Raw genomic sequence first — 22,852 nt, 5'->3', positions numbered from 1 at the left:
TAATAATAATAATAATAATAATAATAATAATAAAAATAATAATAATAATAATAATAATAATAATAATAATAATAATAATAATAATAATAATAATAATAAAGAACTTTATTGTCGTTAAGCTATACATAGCAATAGACAAGGTCAAAATGTGATACAATATTGATACGTAAGTATAAAAAAATAATGATCTATAACTAAATTAATGATGAAATAACATTACAAAATAAATGATAATAACATTATGCATTTTAAATACTAGCTCAACACGAGATTAGAAAATACGTTACACTTCTATTGAACAATTAAAATACTCCTGTAAAGAATAAAAGGGCGTTGCAACTAACCAATTGTATAACTTACTTTTAAATCTATCTATATGTTCATCTTTTAGTGTTGCAGACAACTTGTTATACAGTTTTATTCCAAGTATCTCATAACTATTTAACGATTTGGACAGTTGTTGATATGGAACATTTATGAATTTACTGCTTCTACTATTATACGAATGGATGTCTTGCCTGAGTTGTAAATTTTGGTGATTACTTTTTATACAGAGGAGTACTGTGTAAATGTATAGATTGATTATTGTCATGTGAGGTCAAAATTAGAATACTGTTGTACTGTTTGGACACCAAATGTCACCAAATACACTGATGCAATAGAAAATATACAATTTAAATTCTTAAAAATGCTTACATACAAGAAAACCCTTTCTATCCAAAGTATGTATCCTATGAAGACTTGGTAAGGAATTTTAATTTTCAAACATTAGAAAAAAGGAGATGTGTTTTTGATTTGTTGTTCTTACATAAATTATTAAATGGTAAAATTGATTGTCCAGAATTAGTTTCAGAAGTATTATTACGTGTCCCAACAGGTAAGACTAGAACAGCAAACGCTGGGACATTCTATTGTAAAAAAGCAAGAACAAAAATATTACATAAGTCTCCTCTGTGGAGAATGTGTGCTTCATATAATGAAATGATTAGATTTCATGTAATAGATGTGTTTAGTATGTCAGAGAACAAGTTCAAAAGAATTATCATGCAATAACTTATGTATAATTAGATAACGTATATTTTTGTATGTTTAATAGTGTATGTTAAATAATTCTGTATACGACACTATAACTGGGCATTAAGCCTGTTGTGTTGTCCTTATGAAATAAAAAAATAAATAAATCTTAAGATTGATAAACAAAGGTCTGCAATGAGCTAATTTGTCTGCGTTTGAAATAATTCTGATGGCCTTTTCTGTATTAAAAGAATGCTATTTACATGATAATTGTTACCCGAAAATTATACTCTGAAAAACAAAAGCAAAGTAAGCTGATCTGACATAGTCATCAGGCAAGGGCGTCGATTTCTCTGTGAATTTGGGGGGGGGGGCATTCAGATGCAGAAGGCATATACGAGGATTTTACGACAAATTGCATTTAAATTATGCCAAATATTGTATATTTTTAAATACAATAAGGGGGCCCACATGAGCCTTGAGGGAGTCCCGGGTCCCCTCGGCTCCCCCCAGGATCGGCGCCCTTGTTATCAGGAACATGATTTTTTAAGTTGTTTTAGTAGATATATTACTCTTGAGAGTCTCCCAGAAATATAATTAATATGCTGTTCCCACGATAACTTGTTGTCAATATAAATACCTAGAAACTTCACACATGTTGAGTTATTCTCAACAGGCACTTCTTTTAGACTAAAAGTCATACGTTGAGTTTTATTCTCGTTAAGTAAAAAACCATTAGCCTTAAACCAAATCACAACCTGATCCCATGTATTTTCAGTTATAGAATTAAGTGTACTAAGATCAGGACTAGTATTTAGGAAGGTTGTATCGTCAACATATAATATAGAGTAAACAGATAAAAAGTAAGGTAGATCTTTTATCATTAGTAAAAATAAAAGTGGCCCAAGTACTGAACCTTGGGGTACTCCGTACTTAACTGATGCAATACCAGGTTTATTGTTATTTACAAAAACAATTTGTTTACGGTTTTCTAAGTAAGACGAATACTAAAACGTAAACCCTTGATATCGTAGTACGCTATTTTTTAAGGAGAATTGCAATCAACACAACCTTGCAGTCAATACAATCAAAGACTTTGCTTAAATCACAAAATGTTGCCTGAACAATATCCTTGTTTTCAAAGCCTCTAATAACCTTCTTTACTAACGAATCGATCGCTCCAACAGTAGTTCTACTCTTTACAAAACCAAACTGTGAATCACTAATTACGTTATGCTTATCAAGATAATCACATAACTGCATATGTATCACAGTTTCAAGAATTATTTTTTTAGAAGACTGGTACCAGAGAAATTGGTCGATAACTAGATGGACAATTTTCGGGCCCCATTTTATAGACAGGCAAAACTCGTGATAATTTTAAAACTTCGGGGAAGATTCCCTGTGTTAGACATTGGTTAATGCAATGGGTAAGCACCAGAACAATACAATCAATACCTTTATTAATTAGATTACTCGACAATCCATAAACATCAAAACTGTTTGGACACTTAAAGTTATTTACAATGTTGAGAACTACTTGGGGAGATATATTTCTGAATACAAAATTATCCTGTATAGAATTTACAGATTGTTCCGTTAGATTGACTGCTGTTACACCAGGTTTGTCAATATTATTGTGCACTTCATCTACAAAGTTCACGAAATAATGACTAAAATCTTCTGGATAGGGGTAAACGCAGTCCCGATTACTCTTAACTATAGAATTAATTATATTCCAAGCTTGTTTACACTCATTAACAGACGATTCGATTTTTGCCGAAGTATACTGCTCTTGCTTGTATGTTTTCTTAGCTTTCAGATAGGCTGACCTAGTTACTTCATTTTTCTCTCTCTTATATATGTTTAAATGTAACATCACCTCACACTTCATTGAGTAAAGTTGATTGGTGCTTATGCTCTGTATATATATAATTAAGTACATATATATATATATATATATATATATATATATATATATATATATATATATATATATATATATATAGATAGATAGATAGATAGATAGATAGATAGATAGATAGATAGATAGATAGATAGATAGATAGATAGATAGATAGATAGGTATAATATAGATGGCGTGAAAGTGTGAGTTTCAAAAGTCCCTTACCACCACTTTTAAAATCCGTATGGATGTATTTATATTGAACTTGATGTAGGAAATATACAATAAGGCTAGCTGCAAACCTTTTGGATGATGGTTCGCGGACGGCCGCCATCTTCAATTTAATATTTTTTTAAGTTTCAAACGATAAGTGGGTCATGTGATACATGATCTTAGGCTACAATTTGCTCAGGACGTCAAATCTGAAGTCAGATTTCATGTATCTTTATCTACAAGTAACTATATATATATATATATATATAGTTTTATTGTTACTTGTAGATAAAGATACATGAAATCTTATAAAATATAAAATTGTACATCTAATATACAATTAGATATATACAGGGTGTTAATGAACTAAACCGACAAACTGTAACAGGTGATCTCTCATATGAAAATAAGAGAAAAAGTTCATATGGATCTGTGAGGAAAAGTACATAGTTTCAGAGCTAGGGCTGTCCAAAATCGCGAAAAAGCCAAATTTCAACAGGCCCTATTTCGAATTCTGGAAACTGTGGAAGGATGGTCCTTATCAGCGTAAAGGAAGTCATGCATGCGCAGTCCAAAAATGCACATTTCATTAATGTTCAAGGGTGTATAGGGTATTCCTTGCAGCGTGAAATTCCCAGACATGCCATCAACCGAATTTTTTAGATATGCTCTGATTTTATGATTAGTCCAAAGTAGGCGAACATTAAGTCTTGATAGCAATGAACATGGAATCCTTTGGCGCGATGTCAGAAGTGTTAAGGATCGTCAGCAGCAGGGTCTTATGGAAAACGCATGCGGCGATGTTTCCTTTCACGCTTATAAGTGAAGAAAACGTGAAATATATCGTGACGAAATACATCGCATCACATGTTATTCTGAATATATTATTCTATAGACAAATTATACTGTGTAGCAACATCGCAGATAAAGAACCATATATTAGATCTACTGATCCACAATTCATCAAATAGTTACATCGATTCTTTCACATAGCAATTAAAGTCAATACATGTTGACACTAGCACCACTTAACAATCGACATAACTGTTTTATAAATTCGTAGAGCAATGCTAATGATTCTAAGTTAACATGGGATGTTACCACGTAGTGAAACTTTTGATTCCTTATAGCGGCTAAAAGAGGGTACAGGAGGGTATAACATTATATAATATTTTCGCTTTGTTTTGACCTGAAGAATAGCAACTCTGTTATCCGCGGGTGCCATTTTTAGAATACTCATACATATATAGGTCTTATAAACCTATCTGTCCATCTAAGATGGCTCGTGCGGGAAGACACGTTGGGAAAAGTTAAAGTTTTATTACTTCAAGTTTATTGAAGAAAAGTAACATCTTAATTTCAACCTTTTCTAGGAGGTAGGCCTACTCGACTTTGTGTAGCACGGTACAAAAGTCAATTCAGTCACAAGGGCAAGAACTTGAGTCAATCACATTCTTAAGTTAATACCAGGTGTCGCTATTTTCTAAGTACAATCAACAACAGTACGCAAGCTCACAGATACACATGCGCTGTTTCTTAATGCACGAGAATCTGAATGTCAACGGGAAAAATCAAATTGATTTGCTTTATAAAACTTGCTGTAACAACTTGGCTTGTTAGTTAGTGGAATAGAACGTACCAAACATTTTTGCTTTGTGATCTACTGCAACGGAATAGGCATCGAGATACAGAGTTGAAAATAACTGTCATAATTGGAGCACGAACAACGAATTTGAAATACCGGGTTATTAACAAAGAAGAACGAATTTAAAGTATTTATTTCTAATGAACGACAATAGAGACACATAAGACACATCGATGGCTAAAAGTACGAAGTTTTAAATCCCCACCCACTAGTTTCATTCAATGCCTACAGGGGTGCTGTAGTTTGTTTACAAGAAAATGCAACGCACCAAGAGAAGTCGTTTTGTGTACTGCACTATGCAAAGAATGAATTCATTGTTGCCGTCCAGTGTGCATTTCGCTGTAAGTTCACCAAATTCGTTCCAAACAATTATATCGAAATGTCGACCTTTATTTCGAAGAGTTGCAGCGGGTGCATGCTACACAACTCCAAAAATTTGAACCGAAAGCGCGTCGTACTGCAACAGGAGAGCTCAAAACTAGAATCTATTTTAAAAACTCAACAAAAATTAAGGAACTTGATGGCCAAACCAATGCCATACCCTGCAATAATCTTGACTTTACCCCTTCAGATTACTATCTGTTTAGGTTCATGACGCACTGTCTGAAATCAGGATGCTTCACCAACAGTAAGTAGGCCAGAAATTTTTATTTCGGGGGGTGTTCAAAATAAAAGGGGGTGTGTGCTCTCAGAATAGTGATAAAATTTTAAAACAAACTCAAACAAGAAAACAGTACATTTTGTTACGCAACTATTGCAATACTACTACTGCTGCTACTACTACTACTACTACTACTACTACTACTACTACTACTACTACTACTACTACTAATAATAATAATAATAATAATAATAATAATAATAATAATAATATCAGCTCTTCGCAGTGGTAGGATCAGTAAAGTAAGTTCACACATTTGAGCATTTATTATTATTATTAAACTAAGTAATACAATGAAACCTCTAAAAACGGACATTGGTGGAAGCGATTATTTGTCCGTAAAGGAGAGGTGTCCCTAAAAGGAAGGGTTCTCTCTCATAATACCACACCACACATATTTATGACATGCAAGAATAAGAAAGTTTGTCCTCTTATGAAGATGTCTAATATTGAGAGATGCCCGTTAAGAGAAATTTCACTGTATTAGGAATTAACCTCCACTATTTTTCCCAGTAATTACATGTGAATTGATTACATACGAATTATTGTAATTATTTTGCAAAATTCTGCTATTATTTCAATTTTTCACCCCCAGCAAGTTTTAGTGGATGATTTTTTTTTTTCAAAAAATTCCCTCGTTCCATGCTGAAATCACATTCGTTTAGTAATTAATACTGTACATAGTTCCAATTTCATTATTTTAATATTCTAACCCTGTTGTTAACGTTAATTGTTGTAATATTATTTGATCTCTTAATCTCCGTTCCTGCCCCTTCCCGGCTATGTTATTGGTTCTGAATATCTTTCATTAAAAAATTATTCATTGATTTAGTTGTTTTCCAGAAATCCAGTTTTTTTTTCAATTTACAAATATTTTGTATTTTTCTGTTTTGTCTTCTTTAATATACCCTAATTTTAATAATCTCAGGGCTCATAGTGGTCTGGTCTCTTGTAAATAGTTGAAAAGTGACCAAAATGGCCAAAAGCACACGAAAAAGTGACCAAAATATCATCATGCCCCTTTTTTCCTTTTGTTTGTTGTTTTGTTTCTTCTTTACTTCTTTTTGAGCTTCCTCCTTTCTTAGATTTTCAAAATATGCTTTGTAGTTACGGTAAGCAGACTTAGCAGATGTAAAAAGCTTCTGAGTAAGTGGAACCAGTTCTGGCCTATTTCTGAATTTCTTCATCCCAGATATTATATTTAACTTCGCATATAGAATTCTCAAAAACGTGAAATATTCAAATTCATCACCTACTCTTAAGAAGAACATACAAGAAGCATAACACAATACGATCATGATGAATCATACAAACACACACACACACAACGTTGAATGGAGCGTTAACTATTACGAGAGAAAACTAAAAGATTATTATGATAGAAGAAAGAATAGACACAGAAGGGTCCTCAACCCCACCTTGAGAGCTTAAGCATCCACCAACCGTCCACTGTGCTTTAGAAAGAATAAAAGCTGAAATGAGAATAAAGTTGACTGTTTCACATGTGGCAGCAAGTACTGGAGCTTTCAGAAGAGTAATGAGTAACAAGTTTTTGCCTTTTTCCATTTGTTTTTATATTTTTCTTAGAAAACTGCCAATGCAAAACATAAATCACACGAAAAAGTCACTTTACCTCTGAAAAAAGTAACTTTTAGTGACCAACTTGAGAAAAAGTAAATTTTAGTTTTAAAAAAGTGACTCGCTATGAGCCCTGTTCTGCTCAATGAATTTACGTGAATAAAAATATACTTTACAAAAAAAAAAAAAAAATTGAACTAGCGCCAAATGCGTTCCTGCATAATACTAGACTCAGTCTAAATATATATATAATTCTTACTTCGATCGATATCTTTCTAAAATCGTTTTGACTACACTCTTCTAACGTCCGTCCGTTGATACACCACTTGCAGAGCAGGCTCGAAACCAGCCACAGAGCTTTGGGGAGCCATGAATATGTTAGGAGGGGCTAAGTCATAAAAAATTCTCTTACAAATATCTAAATTGTGCATTTTGTATTGAGGTCTGGAGGGGACATGAAAAATTTAGGGAGTGCCAGGCCCTCCCTAGCCCCCCTCTGGTTGCGAGCCTGTTGCAGAGTAGCACTTACCAACTGAATCTGGTATAGTCTTATTACTATATTGTCACACTTTTCCTTATTGAGGAGGAGGTAGGTGAATGACTGCTCAAGACGTTGCCAATTTCAGTCATCTGCTTCTGTCCATCAATCTCTTTTCTCGGAAACGACCGCAGAGCCCAGGAGGGTAGGTATGAGCGGGTCTGTTTTGTCAATTGTTTCCATCGAAACACCGCCCGAAACAATGAGGTCATGTAGTTCTCGAAACCGTACATGAGAAGGAGGTCCCTTCCTATTTTGAAGTGAAATAAATAAGAATATTGTCTTCTTTCTTAAACGCTAAACCTTTTTTAACTTGATGTAATAAATAACCTATATGATACTGATTGATATCATTGGATTTGGGGGAGTATTCCTTTTCCATCCAAGGGTGTGTGTAAAGAAATTTGGAGGGGTGTTAGGCGGGTGTTGGGGGTGTAGATTACTCCCTGTTCACCAAGCAGAAGGAAGTGGAAACAGCAGTATAGCTCACAGATGACGAGAAGAACCCTAGAACAGGAGAAGAAGGGAAAGGTCAACGATACGGTCAAGTCCATTTTCGGTTTTTGAGGTGTTGTCTATACTTAGATGTCGTCTGCTACTGCGGGTAGTTATCTGTGTGCTATTCCGTGGTGTCATTTGAAACCCCCGTGCGAAAAGTGGACGAGCCCATACCTACGTCACACTACTTCTGCTAGGGTTCTTCTCGTCATCTGTGGGCTGTACCTGATTTCTTTGGCTCTAAGTAAGAATAATACACCCATGTAGACAGACAGGACAACGTGAAATCGAGAAACTAGGAGGAAAGTGGCTGCAGATAGTTGCTTGAATATTTGTCGGAGAGCTCTGTTTACGTTTATGCTATTGAGAAAAGAGTCAAGTCGACCAATTTATATCCTGATCGTTTTTTTTTTTTAACTTCTTCACAACGATTCCGATTCTAGTTTTAATATTATTGATGATTTTGATTCTGAAGAGGTGATACAGGACATTACAAGACATGCAGAACCGTCTGTATGCGTTCTTCAGTGTGTTGAACTTTTTCACACAAAGGTAAATTATCTGAAAATTTTCTCTTTTGCTTTTATTTGCAAATATTGAGTTTTCAAACTGTGAAAACATTTAAGTTATAACATATTTTGCATCATGTGTTCCTATATTACTCTATTGTCAATATGTGTACAATAGCTTCTAATATACGAATGTCGTAAATTCTATCTTTCCGAAAAAGTGTTCAGGAATAATAATTTCAACTGCCTTTAAAGTAAAAATAATTTAAACGAATTGTTTGTAAGAATTATTGAAAAAAACACACACACAAAAAGACGACTGGAAGAAGTATGTAGCTATAGTATATTAAAATCCATCGGCAATAAGTTAAGTTATAAAGATGAAACACTGTACATGAACTCATCTTCGGTAGGAAACAATTAAACAACTTAAAATGAATTTTAGAATATAGTTAGCACTTGGCTCCAGTCAAGTTATCACTTTCATTAAAATGAAATATCTTTCACTTTTACGTCCCACGCTTATGCTGGCTAGGCTAAAGTAGGCGGTGATGAGAAATAATTGGAATGGTGGAATGAATAAAGTGGGAGGAAACGGGAGAGCCACGAGGAAAACCATGCACACGGTGTTTATCCACCACAAAGTCCACTTGGCTCTACTTGTGATCGAACCAGAGACCCTACGCGCCAGAGGTAAACGCTCAACCACTGTAGCACCGCAGCTCGACTTTCATTAAAACGTGTATCCTAAGAGTAGAAAAGAGGGGTTCAACACTTATGTAAAAATTAAGTACTTCAGCAAGCTCTCAGCTGTTTAAAATTAATTTTTGAAAATTGCACCTGGATCGACGTGGTATTTTATTATTATTTTCCACTGAAAGGTATATCCTAAGAGAAGAAAGAGTATCTAATAAAGATGGCCAATTCCGGAATATTTACTTTGTGGAATCCGGAAAGTAAAATCGGAAAAAATTCGGAATTCGAAAACTATGTGGATTTCGGAAAAATCCGGAATTCGAAAGAATTAAAGAATTTAGAAAATTCTGGAATTTACAAAAATTCCGCATGTTGGAAAAAAATCCAGAATTTTCCCGAAATCTGGAAAGTGAAATTTCTGATTACGAAAAAAATGCCCATCCCTAGTATCACACTTAAAAATTTCCTTGCTCAGAAATGAGAAAAACGCATGTAATAAGTATGAGTAGTAAAACGGAATAAGTAATTGCTACTCATATTTGAGAAAAAAAGTGTATCATTATTTTCCAATATATTTTTCATTTGTGAGCTCAAGGCAAATTTTAAGGTTCCCATTTATGAGATTTGCTCATTTCTTAAAAATGAGAATGAAATAGTGCGTGATTTGCAATATCAGAGATGAGTAAAAGGTAACGGTAAAAATCTTACCGAAATAATATTACTATGTTTTACTGGGGAGTAATATTACTAGGAGATAAAGGAGATAAAGGATTTTAGTTGTAGCAAAGTGCGAATGGATATAAGTACGCAATACGGTGATGTGGCTGATGTGGCGTATGGATACACATCACCGAGGAGCGGCATATTACCAGCTTTCGAACGTAAGTTTGGGTGAATTGTAAACATACTACTATATATTAAAAGATACTGTAATACATTCGTTAGGGTGTAGAACACTGACGCCCATCATATAGGTTATATAGGCTATAGTAGTCATGTTGGATCTTTTATGTAATAAACCTCAATATTCCATTTACATAATAACGAGTGCAGCAATAACAAGTAAAGGCGGGTTAGAGCTCTGTAGGGCATGCTGTTTTCTATATTACAATAGAATGGGGAGACATGTCAATGTTTTACACCCTTTGGCATTCGCTATAAGTTGCAAAATAGCTTATGTACTGAAAAAAAGAACATATTAAGTCATCTGTGTAGTTAGAAACACAGTTAAAAAGTGATTTATTACTATGGAATTGTAATGCAAAGGTACTTTGTACTGGTCGCCTAGCATAGATTGGCGGCTCCTCTTTTCATCACCAGTATTCGTTTTAATAACATACCGGTACGTTTGCAGTTTGTCGGTAACATAGTACTATACGCATTTGTTTTTAAGATAACATAGGGGTCGCGGTAGCTCAGTGGCAGAGCGTACACTTCTGGTGCGTGAGACCCTTGGTTCGAATTCAGCTTGCGGCAATTAGGCTTTGCGGTGGATAAACACAGTATGTGTAGGTTTTTTCGGGGTTCTCCCATTTCTTCCTATTTTCTTCATGCCACTATCTCATTTATTTTCATCATTGTCTCCTTTAGCCTTTGAATGGAATTTTGGGACGTAAACTCAAAAACATTTCATTTCATTCTTTTTTGTAATTTAACGTCCCAAGATTGTGCTCCAAGGCCAAGGGAGACAGTGATAGAGATGGATATTAATGGTGTAATGAAAATGTGGACGTACGTTTCTTGGTAGTTTTTGCATGAATACGGGTTTGTGTCCTTGTTTTCTATTTGAATTGTGTTCTTAGCAGTGGAGTTTCAGTTTCAGCATATTTGTGAGGGGCAGAAACTGTCGCATATCCCTGCCGTAATGAAGAAGATGGAAGGTAGGGGGTGAGTCCTGGGTCTCCGAAGCGAATACGCGACAAAACGTACCACCGACAAAACGTACCACTTACCCTGAGGGATGCTTGTCAAGGGTTTTCTAAAAACACTTTAAATAATGACAAGCGACAAAACGTACCACTTGCCTGGAGGGCTACTTGCGAAGAGTCTTCCAATCAGCCATCAAATAATGACAGGCGACAAAACGTACCACTTGATAGGACAGCATATAAGTGTATATATATCTGCCAAAATAAGGTTAAAAGTTGAACAGATTGGTGGTGAGAAAAGTACCGATGCATGACTAAGACTAAGACTAAGGCTAAGACTAAGACCATGCCTTCAAGATTCTCGCAACACCAAGACCATACCTGCAAGATTCTCGCCAGGCCAATACCAGCAAGAATCATGCATATGCAATATTTTAATATTTGCTGATTTCCATCACACTTTATCCAGGCTTTGGACCAGGGACGGATAGGTATTATTAGAGGGTCGCGGGCGCTTTCTCCCACCACCACCAATATCTCAATGTCACAAATCAAGTTGCACAGTTTTCTTTCTACAGTAAGTCAATAGTATTAACAATTGACAATTAAAACATGATATTCTTTCATCAGTATATTATTCTGAATTGTTCAAAATATTATATGAAGTTCAAGGAGAACGTATACTATATTACAAAATTAGCAGATGTTTTAGTGTACTAGTTTTTGATGCTACTGTATCTATCACTTTTGCATTCGAAATATTTTTTAATAAATCTTTTTTCAATAGACATCAACATAAATGTTTTCAAATGTTCCTGAGACATTGTACTCGTTAGCCTATTTTTAATGTATTTCAGTTTATTTAAGTTTTGAAAAATTTCTTCCTGAGTTACGGGCAAAGTCAATAAAAATTTGTATGCTGGAAACCTGGATAAGTATTACTGCAAAATTTACAATTCTGCCAAATTAAAAAGCAGCACATTGGACAATTTTGCAACACGTTTTGCATTCGCTTTCCTTGTAAACAAATGTATTTTCTCCTAATTCTGAATCACTTGCACCATCAGGACAGTCATTTTTTCTCGGTTGTGCTCGTCATCAAGACTGACTTTCAAGGATATCCACGTCCTTCAAAAGTCCAAGAGAATACATTTATATTATCCTTGGAAACTTCTTTACTGAAGTTTTTCAGAAAATATGTAAGTTTATCAAAAGGCACGTCTGGAAGTTCTGTTACTTGGTTCATCGCCGGCTACGATCTCTTAGCGCCTTCCCAAATAGCTCAGAGAAGCGAACATGGCCTAGTTCCTATAGGAGCCGCTGTGGCGCTAGTTACGTGCACCAATATTTTCTCTGTGTAGCAGGGAAATGAAATAGCTAGCTATAACAGGAAAAGTCCCCCCCCACATAGTATCACAAAAACTAAACTGTTTTTAAAATTGAATACAATTAGTATCGATTAATTAAGAATAAAAGATAATACAAACACACCGGGAAAAAATCCTTTACAAATTACAAACGAAATACTTCCCCAGATAATGGCTTGGCATTTTGAAATTTTGCATGTTCAAAACATCGTGTTTCAACATCTGCTATGTTCTTCAGCAACACTGGAACTATTACATCGCAAATTTTTACACTTAATTTAAATGAATGATTGTCCGAAAAGAGGCACTGCAAATACTAAACGTGTTGCAGAAAGGAAACAATATAGGCGGAAAGTGTTTCCGAAATTCGGGTGTTCACAAACAGGTGGGCCTTTTCAACAACGTAAATCACCCATACTAGTTCTTTTGTAGGATAGCACATTACGTTTCTACTGTCTTGTTTATATATCAAGTACATAAGCGTGGAATTGAATTTGTTCTGACTGATAAGTTTGTGACATGAGGCACAATCTATACTTTGAATAATTTTCCGATCTACAAAACTTCCTAAGAAAGTAGTAGAAGCTAATTTCACTGTTCCTAATAAAATGCCTGAAAAGAAAACCATAAATGGGAACATTAAAGTACTATACAAATTGTGACAATAGTAGTGAACAATAGGCTAAAATGTTATGAATTGACTAATTTCTTAAAAATGTTATGAGTTGACTTATTTCTTATTGTGAATATAGTGTGTACAGACTGAATTGTTAAGGATTGGATTTCATTTGCGTTATGATTTAACTGAATTTCACTTTTAGTTTACACTTTAATGAATGTGTCTATTTTTCTCCTAGTGCAAAATGGTTATATTTTTTTCCTGGCATTATCATATTAGTAGGTTTCATATGGTAGATTGTCAGAAATACACAAATATCTTTCTAAAACATGGGATCTTTGTATATTATTATTATCTGTTTTAGCAAGATGTAAATAAGACTCTACTAATATATTACTACGACATTTCACAAAATAAATAAAATCATTTTATCTATTGTAGATAAATATTAGGGAAATTTGGGGTTACCACTGGCACACCAAATACTGGGATAGTATCTGAAATATAGGCTCTGGGTTCTTCTATCCCATTAGCAAGGGCATCAATTTTGGGAAGCTTTGTAGGCCGGGCCCTCCGAAGTTGAAATTGGCTCCCCTAATGGGGGGGGGAATGCTAAGTTGAAGTAAGTTCTCCAATTTCTACAGTACATGGTAATTCCTTTCCCTGTTCTACTAAAGCGTAGCTGCCATAGGGCTCCCCAAAGTTACACAGAAATCGGCACTCTTGCACATAAGTTAAAGGTTTTACGTCTGTTTTTTTTTCTTTAGAAAAGTACTAACCTACGCATAGATCCCATTACTAATCAGAAACATAAATAAATAAAATTAATTACACAAGCAAAAAACAACACTTACTAGGATCAGTATGAAGACCAATTAACAATTGTGTAACTGTATCTGGTATGGGGATATATGCTTCAGAATCAGGAAAGTGATCGGGAATATTTTCCTTTGAAATAGTAGTAGAATTTGCAGTGGAAGGCAGCGATTGTAATCCAGTTTTCAAAATTCGATTTATTGTATATAGGGGAAGGTCGTCTGGTATCGGACACCTTAGCTTTTTTTAGTCTGTCAGGCTGAAAAATACCTATATCCAATTACTAAATGCACAAAACGAAACAAAAAGTGGAGGGTGGTATCGGACAAACATAAAACTATAGATAATCGCTCTTTTGAGGTAATTTAATAAACCAATTACTTATAGAACCACTTACAATTGCTAGCTGTTTACTTACAGGAGTTCTTATACACAAAATACAGTTTTATTAGGCTTTGAAACAGCCTAAAATAAAAGTAAAACACAAATTTCAAACTTCTTAGTCTCATCTCCACTTATTTTTTTTTATTGTAACACAAATCACAATGATAAAACAGTTTGTCATCAACATTGGTATATTGTTCATGGACCCAGTCTTTATATACGTTACACTACATCCAATCTTCATCAAAAGACTTCCCACAGATTATGCTGTTTAGTTTTTCAGCAAGTTGTAAGTTACTTTTAATAATTCTGGTTTGCTTAGTGGCATTAGTTGACTATCCAAAGCCTTTACATGATTGTATAGTGTTTCCTCTTGGTCGCGATCAAACGTTCTACTAAACGTGCCTTTGTTATCCGAGAAGCAAGGCTTCTTTTCCTTTCAACAGTTTTTTTCTTTTTTTGACACAATCTCCTAATGTACTCTTAGGAACACAATCTAAAACCGGCTAGACGTAGTGCCATTTATTTGGAAATAACTTTATCCATGGCCAACCTTATATTTTCTTCATCCCAATTGCCATATACTTTCCCAATGGTTTCCTGAAAAAGCCAGAAACGTCATGTTTATTTACCAATGTAATGTCCGATACCACCCGATTCCACTTTGTCCGATACCAGCCGAATGACTTGCAACGTATGAATGGCTATCTACCGGATTGTAACAACACGAATGCAACTATACTCCTAAATTATAATATATACATCCTAATAAATGTTGTGATAACAATAATATATCAAAACACTTATTTTGTAATAAGTTATAGCCACATAAATCTATCTCCATGCACCTGATCACTCGCAAAAATACAAAAACCTTGAAGCACGAGATACACCGTTCATGGGACAAATCCACTATGGTGTGGGCTTGGTTAATTCATTCCGATCAACTCACTGTAAGCTTATTAGGTGCAGTCCTAAGCGGGAAATAACGAAAACTGCTTTTGTCCGATACTACCCGCTGTCCGATACCAGACGACCTTCCCCTACAATGGCTCTGCTAACCAACATATCATTGCTCCCAGACAAAATGATAAATAACAATATACCATAATTAAAACAATAAAAGAACATTTTTGTGTTGTTAATTTTACCACATAATGGTACTGCAAGTATTATGCAACTATAGTGCCTACAAACGCCACGTGACTTTTTTTTTAGCAAGGAGAAAAATCACGTAAAACACCACACTCAGGGTTCCCAAATGTCCCGGATTTTAAGGGACAGTCCCTTATTTTATGATTTTGTCTCGCGTCCCGGGGAGCTTCGATACGGGGCAGCAAAAGTCCCATATTTTGCCCAAATGACAAATTTACCTCAGACAACGACTTTAAAGCCCACAATTTTTAATGAGTCGTCACGACTGCGGCCAGTAAATGGTAAATGCTATTTCAGAAAAGCTCCGAGTTGCCAAATTTATTTAAAGTCGTCTTCTTTTGCCTAAGGATCCCACCGTCAAATTCATTTGTGGAAAGTTTTCTCATATATGAATTTGAAATGGACTGACACAGAAATATGTGTTTCTGTGCAGTTGAAGACAGCTGAGTTTTTCGACAGCCTAAAGAAAAATCCAAACTTGAAAAAGATTATAAGTACAGTTAAGTCAAGCGTGAAGTAGGATTTTTGAAATAGTTTAGATTACGTAAATCCAATGTTTTATAAGTAAGATTTACCTATTTTTTCTTAGATCTATATTAACTCTTTGTATTAGTTTATACTTTTGTATTTCTTTCAGTCTAAAATGATTACTTTTTTATGTGATGCATGGTTCATTTTCTACCACTAGATCATGTTTATTAAAACCTTCCCGTTAATACTCATTGAAACTCGTCAACCCACCCCTTATTTAGACTATTTTTATTTGGCAATCCTGACCACACTACACTTGTCTAAATCCACTCAGACTTACGTGAACAGACAACCTGTCCTTCTGTGTAGTGCACGTTAGTAGCGCCACAACGGCCGAAAGGTCAACTATGCTCTGTACGCTAAATCTAATGTTACGAGAGGGATATGGTAAGGCGCTAAGGGATCGTAGCCGGCGATGCTTTGTTGAAGTGTCGAGGGTCCAAATAACCCATAAAGTACATTGCTTCTTGAATCTTGAAGAAATACTCGAAACTACCATGTCCAATATTGTGTTGAATGCTTCGATACAGTACCTGGTCATTGGATAGAAGCAGCTTCATATTCATATTCACAGGAAAAATCTTTGTCCATCTCTGAAGGCGAATTGTCGACAGGTCAATAGAAAAAAAGAAATCACGTTCTAAGCCTTCCAATTTGTTATTGCCCCATTCTGCAAAGCTTAATGCTGCATTCTTAACGGATTCAAAATCATCTCTCTACTCTTTCAGTTGGAACAGAGTAGTCTGCACCATCCGATAGCACTACACTAGCAGCACCTTCTATTTGGAGATAGTTTGACATAGAGGTCGTCACTTGAAATATCTTAAGGAACATTTGTGCTGTCCGAGTTGTTTTGAACTTGAGATCTTTTATATATCCTTTCGCTTTACACCTAGCTTTTGGTTTGATATTTTCTGTAGAAGCATTTTTCTGAATTATTATGGTCAACTCTTATACAAAGCACTTTCTGGGTTCAAAAAATGACCAAACTTTTTCTGAAAAACAGTGTGTTTTCTACCATCTTGTTTCCGCAATAACTGTAAGACGCCTTTGTTAACATTTGATCTTCCAAATGTCCATTCGCTGATAAGACTCACGCACAGTCATTCAGCAGAACAATGACACAGAATCAATGCAATTTTTTGTCAGATCACATATGACATGATTGAGTATATGAGCGTAACACCACACGTATAACTGAGTTTCTTAGTGGTTAAGCGTTAGCGTATGCGCCTTTGTCGTGGGAGACCTGGGTTCGATTCTTGGCGGGAGCTCATGTGCTTTGGATTTCCCGTAAATCAGTATGTCCCGTCTCATATAGCCTCGCTGCTAAAAGGGCCGTTAAACTTAAAATCAACTGAATCACAGTGTAACTGATCATAGGTGAATTGAAAAAATCCGAATATTGTCCTTGCATGTTACTTGAGCCATCGGTTGAATTTCCAATACCCTTCTTAATATCAATTTTCAACTTCTGCAGAATTTCCAGCAGTAAACCGCAAGGACACTGGCCTGTGGTAGATATGCATTTTACAATGACAACAATACTTTGTTTAACAACCATTTTAACAACATGCCGTAAAACAACAGAGCACTGGCCTGAAACTACTATATCTTGAGTAGTGTCTAATAGAACAGAAAATATTGAAGCTTGAGAGACTTCTTTCGAAATATCTTCTCTGATAAGTGTGCTGATAGCATTCAAAACAAAATTCACCGTGTTTAGTAAAAGTTATGCGACCACTATACTGCTTACTTCCTCGTATATGACTCTTCCCGGTGACCTTATCTAAATTACTTTTAAGCGAAAGATCAAATTTGCTTAAGAAAGGAATAATACCCAAAAGGTTTCCATGATCTATAGCTGTGTCTTTCAGTTTATAGGCTGCTACATTTTCTCTGTAAATGAGCCCTCTTTTACCAATGAGTTTCTGCACTTTGACAACTCGATACATTACCTGTCTGTTCTCAACCTTATACTGCCGTTGTTTTACCTGTTCATGAGGAAGTAGTTTCTTAACATTATGTTCTCTTTTATTAGATATGTAAGCATCCACATTGGTCTAATGTATCTTGGAAGACTCGTGTTCTCTTACTCGCTGATAAACGTGTTTAATGTTACGTTTGTTAAGTACAGAAGAGAAGTTTGTTCGATCTGGAGAATAATCTGTGAACACGCTGAAAAAAAATGCTTGAAGTGGTACGTTTTGTGGCGGATTAAATATCCGAAATGTTTTAATTAGTCCAAGACAGGTTGTAATTTATATAAGTGGTACGTTTTGTCGTGGAATAAATATCAGAAATCCGTTAATTAATCCATGACAGGTTGTCATTTATGACAGGTCATCAAAAGTGGTACGTTTTGTCGCGAAAATTCAAGTGGTACGTTTTGTCGCTGGTACGTTTTGTCGGGACACCCTCCGAAGCATCCCTGAAATTGCAACTTGTATGTAATTTTTTTAAAATCTAATTTTAGGGTCAATTTTACAAATTTTAATACAATTTGTCCTCGTATTAAACTTGGACCATTCTGAAATAAATTCCTACGTACGTCCCTTGTGGAAGGAAACTGGAGAATCCTGGAAAAGCCCACGCACATGGTGTTTTCTCATGTAGGCAACTCGTTTATGGCAGATAATTAGGCATATTGGACCGTGATGACTCAGTGGCAGAACTCGTCTCCGATGCATGGGGTCCCTTGTTTGATTCCAGCTCAACCAAGTGGGCTGTGTGAGTAAACATCATGTGTGTTTTCTCGGGATTCTCTCACTTTTTCATTACACTATTTTCGCTCATTATCATCATAACGTCTCCCTGAGCTTCGTAGTATAATCGTGGGACGTTACACTCCAGCAGAAATTATTGCTGTTAGTCTGAAGTCGACAATTCTTGAATCTGAATTATCGAAAGTTGGTATAATATTGGAGGAAACGGGGGAATCTTGAGTAAATTCAAGTCCATGAAAAAGAAAAGTATTGAGAAAGTGGACAGTGATAAAAAGGAAAAATGTTCAACTATTTGATGCAGTAGGAATAAGTAACATATTTAAAATACACGTCTTCGTGATTTTCGTAGAATTTTCTTGCTTTGAAATGAAGGTTTAAATGTGTTATACAGTATTTTAAACAATATAACTGAACATGTTTATTTAATATAAATTCTGTATGTACTAATAGTTTGATTTTCTTTTTTACATTTTTATATTTTGTTTAGGTCCTTTCCCCTTCTCCTTCTCGTATTTGAGAACTCCGTTTCTGTGCACTGTTTCTCGCTTTTGTGAAAGACATTTCTGAAACTGTTTTGAGAAATGTATTTCTCAAAATTTGGGTTTATGTCTCATTTCCTCAAATGTTACTTTCTCAATTTTAAGAAAAAATACATTTTTTCTCAAATTTGAGAAAGCATTCGCACCCTCAGAAATGAGACATAATTCCTCGCATTTGAGTCATTATTTCTCAAAATGATTTCAGAAAATCGAAATCCCACTTTTAAGAATATATTACTCGGTGCACAGATAAGAAACGGATGTTCTCAAATACGAGGAAATTTTTCTCGAATTTAAGAAGCTATTTTTAACAGCGTATGTTCACAAAAATTACGACTGCACCACTTGAAATAAATTTTTGAATATAATAAGCCCCTTATCGAGATGCATTATTTTATCAATCTATTTCGATTCAAATACACATCCAAACATATATTTCAAAATTTTTTTATGAACCTATCTTTCTTATGCGTAAAACGGACATTTCAGTTAGCGTGAAATAATGCAAACGAACGCATTGTATCACATACATTTCAGCTCCTTTATATCTAAAGAAAATACGATTTTACCCTGTGTTATCGTAACAAGAGAATATAATTGTATTTTATCCATACAGAAATTCCAGCGTACAATAAGAGAGAGAACTGTTAACTTCAATGCGGAGAAAATGCAAAATAACAGAAATAATATGAAAGACGTCCAAAGATTGTGATCAGAAGATTAATGTTTGAAACAGGGGGAGAAAGTTTTTGAGAAGAGATCTTGGAAGAGAGAAAGGTGCAATTGCAGGTACGAGCACAAGATACGGAAGGACGAAAGAGATAAGCTTTGTAAGTTCGTTGCAAGATACAAACTTTTGGTGCTGTCATGTGGGGAAAAAGAAACACATGATGCAGGAGAAGATAATGAAACCAAATGATTTATGATTCTTTTATCTTTGTTTCACAACATTGTATACTGACATTGCATTGTAAAGGTTCCTACCGACAGTACACGTATACAAATTTGGGAAAGTAGTTTGTAAATGACAAGCTAAAAATAGTGCAGCAAAAAGTTCAATTGTCAATGAGATACCGTCCTGCTTGTTTTAGAGATGGTGTTGTTATCTGTTCTGCTCAGTATTTCACACAGAGATTTCTTCAGTTCCGAGGGATGAACAAAACTTAACTATTACACTAAGAAAACCCCGTTATCTGAACAGAGGTATAATGTACAAATATACGGAATACATACGTTTGCTACGGACATCTGCACGAAGCATAAGTTATTCATATGCTACATACATACTGTCTCTTTCCCGCTTAGATATTACATCATGCCTCTGCAGGATGTTTGACATCTGACAGTCATCAGTATATTACATACATACACGTGCGTTACATACGTCAGTTATGTTATGTATGTCCATCTGTAAGTGAGATCCTTACTGCGTATGTACGTTTCTTTCTACGGTAGGAGTGCGCTGAAATTCACTGTGTTTGTAGAGTTCAATGCGTAGTCTCATTTCCACAGAACTTCAAAGCAGCGCGCCCCTTCTTTTGGGCGATACACAAAAGATATGTCAAAAACATGTACGCCTTATGGATATTTCCATTGTATTGTTGACCCATTTTTGACCATGTTCCCGCTGAGATATGGCCACCATTGTTTATATGTGAAGATCTTAGGCCAGGACCTCTTCGCACACCAAATTGTATGAGCGCGACGCAAACGAGAAAGTTGGGAACTTTTGGAACAGCTCCTTTAGGAAGAAGATATTTACATTTGGGAGCAGAACGGCAGAATTTGGAACAGAATGATCAATTTAGGGAAGAATAGTAACTTTTGGGGATAACAATCATAAATTTTGAGTTTTTCTCAAGACTTTTGGAGGGATAGACACCCCTTACAGTAAATATATAATAATCTAGGAATACAAGGAGTGTCCAAAATATTAGTTTGACGAAATTTAGCGTTCCTTTTATCACCAAGTTTATATGAGACGTAGACCTAAATGGACTCCAAACTACTGTCATTTGTTCATATGTTTCAATGTTTTCCTACCTATAATCGAACTCGCAACCCTGATCCTTGCCTTGTCTATTTAGAATTTTTGATGTGTATCTTAATCAGTGCCATGCCGTGGAAAATCAGCGCCCCGGGCGAGAGTATACGACAGCGCCCCCATACATATATTTCAAGTAATTTTTCCTTTTTTGCCCCTTTTTTCCGATTTTTCGCCCCCTTCTGCGGCGCCCGGGGCCGTCGCCCCCCCCACGGCACGGCCCTGATCTTAATTAAGGTAGGAACAAGGGGTTCAAAGTAAAAGAAATTTGGCTAAGATGCACGCCAAAAATAGAGTAGTTGCTCATGTTAGGAAGATGAAACTCGATTTGTAAAATCATTTTTTAAACAAATAACATAAATATAATTTACAATTTGAACAAAGTATTGTGGCGTAAGACAACAATAGCACCGATGGGGTTGGAAGGGTGTAATGTGAAATTAATCGAGAACAACCTATATTACAGTTGAATACATTGTTTCCGAGGTCACTGAGATGATATGAAACTCACGATGCCATTTAAGTCCAAGTTAAGCTTCATTTGCATGGGAAATGTAAAGGGGCGAAAAGGAAAATGTCCAAATGTGATCGAAATTTGTGCCAAATCCATACTAACGGGTTACTAAGCTGGTTATTTACAATTCCGATGACATTTAAGCCCAATTAGGACAAATAAGTGCATGTCAACTGACCCAGGAATTGCTAGGGACAACGTCGCGTCGTTGCTTATCCTATTTAGTTTTTTTTTTTTTTTTGGGGGGGGGGACAGTGGAATTTTTTCGAAGTTTCCTTATTTTCTAAATTTTCCTCGGCTACAAAGGTTACAATTGAAGAAACCTTAGTCAAACTAGTTTTCTCTGATTACAGCGTCATCTACCACGAGTCGAAAATACGTTTTTCGAATACAATTTATTTATCCCCTCCGTAAAATCGGAATCTGCAATAAAAGTATAGGGATCAGCATTTGAGTTTTCAAAGCTGTTTCTCACTCCATGCCCAGAAGGCGGGAGCGGGTGAAATTCCTCCTCCAAAATAGTAACATTTTATTTCGAACATTTTTTTCCCATTCGATGCTTATTTTTTCAGTATCAAGTTGAAAAGAATCCTCCTTATTTCTTTTCAGGCATAATTCAGTCTATATCTTTGAAACGGTTGTTTCTACAAAAAAAAAAAAAAAAAATCTTTTCGCTGTAGAACTGTAAACTACAATTTTTCTCAAAAAAATTACCATTTTCAAAATAATAGCGAAAAATCATCCTCTACTTACTAAAAAAAAAAAAAAAAAAAAAAAATGAAAACTGCCTAAATCAAGAATGCATTTCAGGATATGCTTAGAATATTCAATTAAAGGTCTCCAAAAACTCGAGCTTGTTCAGAACTTTTACGGTTTTGCCGTTTTTTAGTAATTTTCTTGATCTAAAGTGCAAAATAGGCGAATCTAAAATGGACGCTCAAAAGAAAATAAGATATAGAGAATGATAAATGCTTGTTTTTAACTCTATAAATATAATAAGACATTGGGATAGAAAGCATGAAATAATAATA

Source organism: Thermobia domestica, chromosome 4 (genome assembly GCF_964235325.1).
Source record: "Thermobia domestica chromosome 4, izTheDome1.hap1.1, whole genome shotgun sequence".
NCBI lineage: Eukaryota > Metazoa > Arthropoda > Insecta > Zygentoma > Lepismatidae > Thermobia > Thermobia domestica.
The sequence above is the reverse complement of the archived record's forward strand: the minus strand, read 5'-3'. Positions refer to the sequence as shown.